Source organism: Botryllus schlosseri, chromosome 9 (genome assembly GCF_051294905.1).
Source record: "Botryllus schlosseri isolate E-star chromosome 9, Bs_hap1, whole genome shotgun sequence".
NCBI classification, from domain to species: Eukaryota; Metazoa; Chordata; class Ascidiacea; order Stolidobranchia; family Styelidae; genus Botryllus; species Botryllus schlosseri.
This window is the reverse complement of record NC_137244.1, coordinates 13093822-13102109: the sequence shown is the minus strand read 5'-3', so window position 1 is coordinate 13102109 and position 8288 is coordinate 13093822. Positions and strand designations below refer to the sequence as shown.

Sequence of the window (8288 nt, the reverse complement as noted above, 5' to 3'; positions counted from 1 at the left end):
AATGTGGATTGACTCGTGACTCGGACCAAAATTCACGAGTCAATTTCAAGTCATCAAGTAATCGGTGTGGATAAAAATCACTGTATCTGGCATATTCGGATTGTTCGCGAAACGCTGGTGCAACCCGTGAGGGCGAATAATCATTCATATATTGTGCGTTTCACCAAGTCTCGATTGTTCTCTCACAAATAAATTGACCGCAAACGAAGTGATTGAAGATGTAAGCTTCAATCACTTCGTTTGCGTACTAAATTAATAAAACAGCGAAATGTCTATTTCTGTTCTCACCTTAACCAAACCAAACCTTCTTGAAATCGAATATAGTTTATATAGTTCTCAATCATTGGCGCAGGCTCGAATTGTATCATCAATTTGTAAATGGGTAATGTGTTGCATCTTATAATTATGTTTGTCTATTCTCTATTTTGGATGGTAACTATAAACTGAGGCTATGCAAATGCGTAGTTTAACAGGTCTACGTATATGTGAGCGATACAGCGTCTTCTTGCGAGTATATTTAACTCATCGTCATTGGTTTGTATTCATTCATCGGTTCGGAAGTAATAACCACTCAATCTGTATTTCAGACAGCTAGCAAATTGCAATGACGTTATAATGCATCATACGTCGAAAAGGCAACTTGACTTGAAATGTGACTTGACTCGTGACTTGACTTGACTTGACTCGACTTGACTCGAGTCACTTCCAAAAATCGAGTGACTTGACTTGACTCGAGTCACCTTTGAAAATCGATTGACTTGACTTGACTCGAGTCAAAATGTGCAATGACTCGAAATGACTCGTGACTCGAAGGTAGTGACTTGATCCCAACACTAGTTCAAACTGTCACTGACATGAAACCCATTTGCTAGATATGAAAGGGTCATGGCGACCCGGAGATCTTTCATTTTAACCGGGTTTACACTTTGGTCTCCACGGTGTCTTCATGCACCAAGCAGTCACTTCCAGTTGTGCCCCGGATAGTTTTGCATAACTGGCTAACATCTAGCAAATGGTCGATGATGGTCAATACACAATACCACAAATAACTGTTGAAATGTGTTCATTTCTTGAAAAGATTGCATGAAGTGAGATAGCAGTTAACAATGCCTTATGACTACATAGCCGGAATATAGTAATATTGTGCCCTCCATTTCATATGGTAGAGGGTTAGCTGATATACGCATCGTCATTGAACCGTCATACTTGTAATAACCTTTCTTAATGACCTGCGATGTAAAATGTTAGCACGAGAGAGAGAGTCAGCGGTGCAGGCAGAATGTGTAACCTGAAAAATAATGCATAGCGTATTAGAAAGCATAAATGCCACTGGTGCTAATCTTAGGTCATATTCATAGAAACTAGATGGGAAGTAATTAAAAGGCGAGTTACATGCTAATAACTATGAAATTGCAAACAAAACAATTCATCATTCTTTACTCAAGATTGGTTTTCCCTTCAAATCACCACGAGTACCCTGGCTTCCTTTATTCGATTCTCTTCCTTTTCCAAGTTTACTAACTAGCTTTTTCGTGAAGGAGTGACCCAACACTCTGAGAAATAAGCCAATGATATAATCTATAACTAGTTTGGAATGGACATCAGAACATGTCGCTCTGTTGATGCTGCTTCTGAAGTTGAAGACGTACGAACTTTCGATAACTCTGTCCTGCAAAATTGAAAAGTTCATTAACTTTGGGGATTTGCTGCATTCCCTTGTAAACTCCCTGTAGACTCTCCTAAGAAGAAAGAGCAGCTCTGAGCTTGGATAAATAAGTGCCCCGGCCTTTCGCTCCATTAGGGGGATCAACTTGCCAAAGGGCTTACCAGTGTTATTTGTAATATATTCAAGCAAAGATTGGTCCAACTGGTCATTGAATTTTCGAATCGCCTTTCTCAAAGTAAAACCAGCCATGTATTCCAAAATATCACTCTCCCTTTCAGAAATACTGGCAGACACTAATGACTCAGGCTGCGGTGCCTTTATTCCATTATCAATAATTCTTTCCATGAGCTCAAGTAAAAATTTGGCAGAGAGAAGCCTGTCCTTTGATTTTGTGAATGATATTGGATCACCGCAAACCTTACTGTAACTCATCACAAGATCATCAGGATTTCCGTTGGAGTTCATACTGATAATCCAACCCGTAGCTAGTGCAATACCTTTTTCAGAGAGTACTGGCGGGTCCTTGAAATCTAATGAGCGCAGCAGCGGTGCAAGATCAACAGGTTGCTGTATGATATTTGGAACATACATGGTGTCCTTGCTTTCGTCAAAGTCGTTGAAGAGCAGTTCATGGACAATTTCCGGAGGAATATCGTACCATTCCTCAACAACATCACTGACTTTCGAGGCCATAATTTCAATAGATATACTGTATAAATGAGTATTCATTAAAATATTAATGATAATAATAAGACAGATCCCATGACAGTACTGAATTACTATTTTACCGACTAGTATTACAACCAGGGAAGGCACAACTGTTTGCAGGCATTTCCAATATTCGATAGTTGTAATTAATCACTAATACATATCTGCAAAACACCTACTATAAGGTCAAATGCCCCAAAAGATCACTAACAGAAAACAGACACTTTCTCAATGCTAAGGTTTTGTGACTGGCGCAAATTTGCTCAACTCGTGAGGTCACTGTTACCCGACCGGAAATGATTGACAGGCCACGCAGTTACCGTTCTATCCCATTCAGTTTTCCATGATCTTACTAATTTTCTCGTTACACACTGTACTGATTACAAGCACACACACTCACTACTAACAGACATTGGTCATATAGATACGAAATTTAGGAAGTAGTCAAAAAGCATATGTCTAGTCTACATGCACTTAGTCAAGTAATCAAGGACTAGGACTTGCAGTCTTTCCTAACAATTTGTTCGACCCAAGCAGCTAAGCTACTCTATACGCTGGGAAGGAGCGTTTGGTTATATTTACATCAATTTTATATACATTGCTCGGGCACAATATCACGGCATAATTCCAAAAATTGCATCAATTGGTGACTGCATCGCGAAGATGCATATTGCTTCTTCTTTCCTCTATGCAACTGAATTGTAATTTGCAAATAATGTTCAATTCCATCTATGTCAGGGGTGGCCAACCGTTTCGACCAAAGGGCCACATGAGATTTACGAACCATTGCGCGGGCAACTTGAATGTTGTTAACCTTTTTTAATCGTTCGATTGGAACGAACCAAATGAGGTAACATTGAAAACAAGACTTATATATGACTACGCTTTAAAATTAATAACAATTATGTCATGAAAACTCCGTGTGCAACTGTACAGTGTGCACTGTGAAGTCATGCCCTGGTCGCGCGAAGCACGAAACTTTTTCAAAGGTAAGGAATGAATTCGGTCAATAAATATATTAGTTGCATATATTGGGGGTCGCCTCTGTATAGCAATGGGCTCATTTGGCAAGGACAGGATTAATAGGCGTTTTAGACATAGCAATATCGATGGTTTCGGTGAACATGCCAGTCATTTTGTACATATGTTTCATCCAGGGATATCTAGAAGTTCTAGATATCCCTGGTTTCATCGCCGACGATCTCGCTTCGAGCGCACAAGCGAAGTCGCATGTTGGACGATTCGTTATCTCCTAATTGCGAGTATAGTTGGACTCAATTCTCTAAATTACGCGTATTTTTAATTTCCAGGAGAGGTTCCAATACTAAATGCAACCAATGTGACAATAAATCATGCGAAGTGCTAAGAAAATTTTCAATTCAAATAAATCTGCTACGGAATATTCTACTTTATGGTCATATACGAAGATTTGCGATGAATGTGGCTGGCCACTGGTTATGTCAATGCGTCGAAACAGATGTTTCAGTCATCATCAAATTTCGCGGTCAGGCTAATCAAATTTTGGTTGGCCTTGCAATTTACCTGATGTTATATCTAATTTCGAGAATCCCCTCGCAGGCCACACAAAACCTTCTCGGGGGCCACATTGGGCCTGGGGAGCACGGTTTGGCCGCCCCTGGTCTGTATCGTTACTAATAGCAGTGATTGATGATGGTACATAAAAATCCTATCATAGTTATTATTAGTAATTTAAAGATACCTTTGAAAGCAATTGTTTCCACTGCTGGAAACCATGCTCAGTGCTCTGAATATCTAGCTAGGTGATGAAATCCAACTGAGCACGGATAAGCGACGAGAGTAACTCATTGCCCGTCGCACTAATCAGTATCCAAGAAGTACTGCTTTAAGTCTACTCCGGTACAAGTGTATTACTGCAAGCGTTCCATCCTATTTTCTCGCTGAATTGATTTGTGCACTTACTTGATCATGTTTCAGCACTTGATCCATTCATCGATTCCGCTCGTTCTCATCGTTCGGCAACGAGCGAGATAGTGTAATGGTTATGCGTCCGGCTTCTCGAGCGGTAGGTCGTGGGTTCGATCCCCGGCCGGGTCATACCAAAGACTCGAAAATTGGTATCCACAGCTCTCCTGCTAGGCGCTCAGCGATCACGGATAGCATGGAGGAGAAAAAAAAACGGGGGCGCAGACTAGATGACCTCATGGGGCCGTATCGCAACTCCGTCGTCAAAGCATCTCGATGGTGCAGGCGAAAAAGAATATCATATCTCTCTCTCTCTCTCTCTGTCAAAGATTGTTGTGAATCCGATATCTTCCAACTAACACAACCCAGTGTATCTTCCGATACAATGCCAAAGCTAGATTTCCGCTAAAATAATTAAAGCTAGATCCCCCCTAAAAATTTCAAAATTGCCTCAAGGGGGGAATCCCCCCCCCCCCCCGGTTGGGAACCCCTGAACTAACAGTAGCTGTTTCCTTACCTCCTTATTTGTGCTTTGGTTATATATTTGGTTCGAGGTTACTGGATCGTGCTGAATCAGGATGTTGCAAGATTACAGATGCACATCAAGTTGAAACTTGGTCAAATCAGATCGAGTTGAGGTGGTCTGAATTCGGCGCCTGATAAATCTTTAAAGTAAAACCAGTAAAACCATGCACAATGAGAGTAACTGAAATGAACCCGGATATTTTCGGCTGACACTCGTCAGGGGTAATCATCAGCAACTATAGTAGAGAATGGAAAAGAACATCGTATATCAACAATCGCATCACAAAATATGACGACACCTGCAAGAAATTTCGAATACGAGAGCGTAAGTGAAACACTCTCGGTATGACGAACTAAGTTCAAGTTATTAGTCTTACAATGAAACACCAACCAAGTAATGCACAATCTCCTTCTCTAAATTGCTACACCTCGTGTATATGAACCCTCTCCGAAATATTGAGTACGTACGTAAAGACGAATGAAGCTGACTCTATTTCCCAGCGTACATCAAATAGCAATCTTTACAAAAACCAAGACATTTATTCTGCTTTGATGGCAGATCGCTGTTATTGGCCTGGTTTACTCCAATGGTGCTTTGCTGATTTTTATTTGTGATCAGCATGGAATCGCTGGAAATACAATTCTTTTTATTACATAGCAAATATTCTCAAGGATTACACGACACGAAATCATGGTAAATCCTTTCCTGTTGGTCTTCGGTCATTACTGTCCAATCCCACAGGTTGACAACAAATTTATCGCAGCAACTGATCACTCGATAGGGCCCGGTTCTAGTTATACTTCGTCGAGCATCAACATATTGTGAAGAAACTGCTCCGTGCAAGGTATCAATAAGTTGAGGAATCTTTTCCGGTATCCAATTAGTTAGTTGTTTTAATGCATGGTTAATACTCCTGCTGTTATTATTGGTTCAAAATCGGTTTCCAGAAGATATTTTACCGATTTTCCAGACTTTAGTTTTTAGCAAATTAAACATTCGAGTCTCAAGGTAGGGAATCAGCCGAGGGCATGCCTCAGTACAGAGCGCAATAATTTGATTTTGACGTTGCTCGAACTCAGATTCCATGACACTGCCAAGAAGTCCAAGAATATTGTTGAGTAAACTCTTTCCCTTTTGCAGCTGCTTACTATGATTGTCCTTCAAATGTTTCAAACGAAGAATAGGTGTGCATTTTGGAAACGAGCTCTCGATTGCTGTATGAAGAGCTGTATCGTCATTTGTACCAACGATTAATCGGGTGAAGTCTGATCCGAGAGCAGATGCCAGCTGGCTAAAAAAAGTCTTTTTACGTTCCAGTGTCAGATTTGTGATGCAAATACAATGGACCGATAAAGATAGGGTTTTCGTTGGTAGCAACACTAGGGTTTTTTTAAGAGGATTTGTCCTCTTTTTTGACTTTTTTGAAAGTGTCCTCGGAGGACGCCCTTTTGTCCTCTTTTTTGAGAATTTTGGTCAAATTTACGGCCAAATTCGACTCAGATGTCGTAAATCAGCAACGAAGTAGTATTTCGGGAGCTGAGCCGGAAAGTTGACCTTTTTTAGTCAACCGACCACGAAGTGGGAAAAATTTACCATTTTTTCAGGATTTTCCACCGGTTTTGCGAATTTGAAAATTTTGAAAAATAAGTCTCCTCTTTTCAGATTTCCAAACTTTTCAGATTTCCAAAACATGGTAACCCTAAGCAACACGGATCAGTTTCTTGCTTTTGAATACTGCCGCAGTCACAAAGACGTTTCCTAAATTGTGTAGGCTATTGTATCGAAGCCAAGAACCGCTGGCCTGTTGGGCACTGATGTTTCAGATCTAAGATTTGTTTGTTAGTGTACAAAATTACGATTGGAGAATTGTCCAGAGAATGGATGATTTTTATATCGAAATTAGATGTCTTTCCCATTTTAATTATTTGCAGCATTTCGTCAGCAAACCCTCCCCCCGCATGAATATTCAGACCAGATTGCAGATGTTCATGCTTTATCTTATAGTTGGTTTAGTGGATTTGATGAGAGTTTTGTGGCATGTCCGTGATGTCTGTCGTCTCGGTTGGCAAATTGCCGTAAAGTCTTCTTTCAGACATGTAGGAGCACTTCTCTTTTATTTCATCCACAATATTGGGTTTCGTTCGAATATAGGTTTGCTCTTTTCCTCTACAATTTCCATGAGCAGTGCATTCCTTCGGCTCACCTTTATACTCCACAAGAGCTACTGGGGGCGCATTTTTGTCCTCGATCCTTTCATGGCATATCCATGTCATGACACTCTTTTTCCCACCTTGTTCCCTTTAAGATTAGCGTAATACCTCCCAGTTTTAATAACGCTGTGAGGATATGGCTGGGGCGAAAGCTCATGATATCCTACCGCGTTTGATTCGTGCATCTTTTTTCTGACGCAGAAATTCCAGTTCAGATTCAGCTTGTCTGTCTTGTTTAGATTCGGCTGATCTCGCCGATTATTCGACAGCATTGTGTGTGACTCGTCTCCTACCGTTAGCAGTGTTGGAAATAATGATGGACAGATAGCAGATACGAATGGACGTAGTTGTGACATAGTGACGCGTCGCATATCGTCGTTGTGGAATCAAAGTACCTTAGTTATAGCATATGTCCGTTTATTTCAATTTTGAGATCCATTTTTGAAATTCTGAGAAAACCAATTTTTATCTTTTTCGGCCATATCTTGGCCATGTTTATGTTTTTGCTTTTTCAAAGCATAGCAATTTACAACGTAGTTTACGAAGTTGATTTCATTGCGACAAAGCAGAGCTGCTGCTATGCTGTATGGTCGACATAGCTACGTCTTATCGACTTGCACAAAATAGATGGACCCGGCCCTCACTGATATCATAGAAAATGTCGCTATTGGCATATCGGCCCATTCGGCCGATCGCATTCAGATTCATTCATGATTGAGCACTAGCACAGCGACACAGTCCATTGCGTTTAGAGAACTATGAGATATCGCTGGCTGGCAGAGATGAGCGGATTTGAAATTTCGATGTCCTAATCCAATCCAAATCCGAACCTTAAAATCCAAATCCAAATCATAATCCATAACTTTTTTCTATTCAAGTCCATGTCCAATCCTAATCCGATTCCACCTGGAAATTCAGAAAAAATACTAATTTATGCAATGGAGGGATTTGAAAAATTTCTTTCACAACCAACGATTCACTTGATTCAAGATAACTTGGTAACCATAAGTACAATAATAACTGATCTGAATAAAGTTTGTCGCCATTCGCCACACGACATTTCAATCTCCCAGAAAATAGATAAATCCAATCCAAATCCTAATCCGTTCTGAAAAAAATGTCTAATCCAAATCCAATCCAAATCCGACAAAATTTCACAAATCCTGTTTTTACAAAACCTAATCCTAATCCGTGCTCATCTCTGCTGGCTGGCCGCTGTATTTTGATATAGGTC

General features: G+C 40.4%; 1 long non-coding RNA gene across 1 annotated transcript; it reads right to left on the bottom strand.

Annotated features, from left to right (window-relative positions):
- Positions 1-839: 839 nt before the first annotated feature.
- On the bottom strand, positions 840-2721 carry LOC145446919 (uncharacterized). Its single transcript, XR_013917389.1, has 2 exons — positions 2164-2721; positions 840-1288 (listed from the first exon to the last, which is right to left on the bottom strand). It is a non-coding gene; the product is annotated as an uncharacterized LOC145446919 (long non-coding RNA).
- Positions 2722-8288: the final 5567 nt, after the last annotated feature.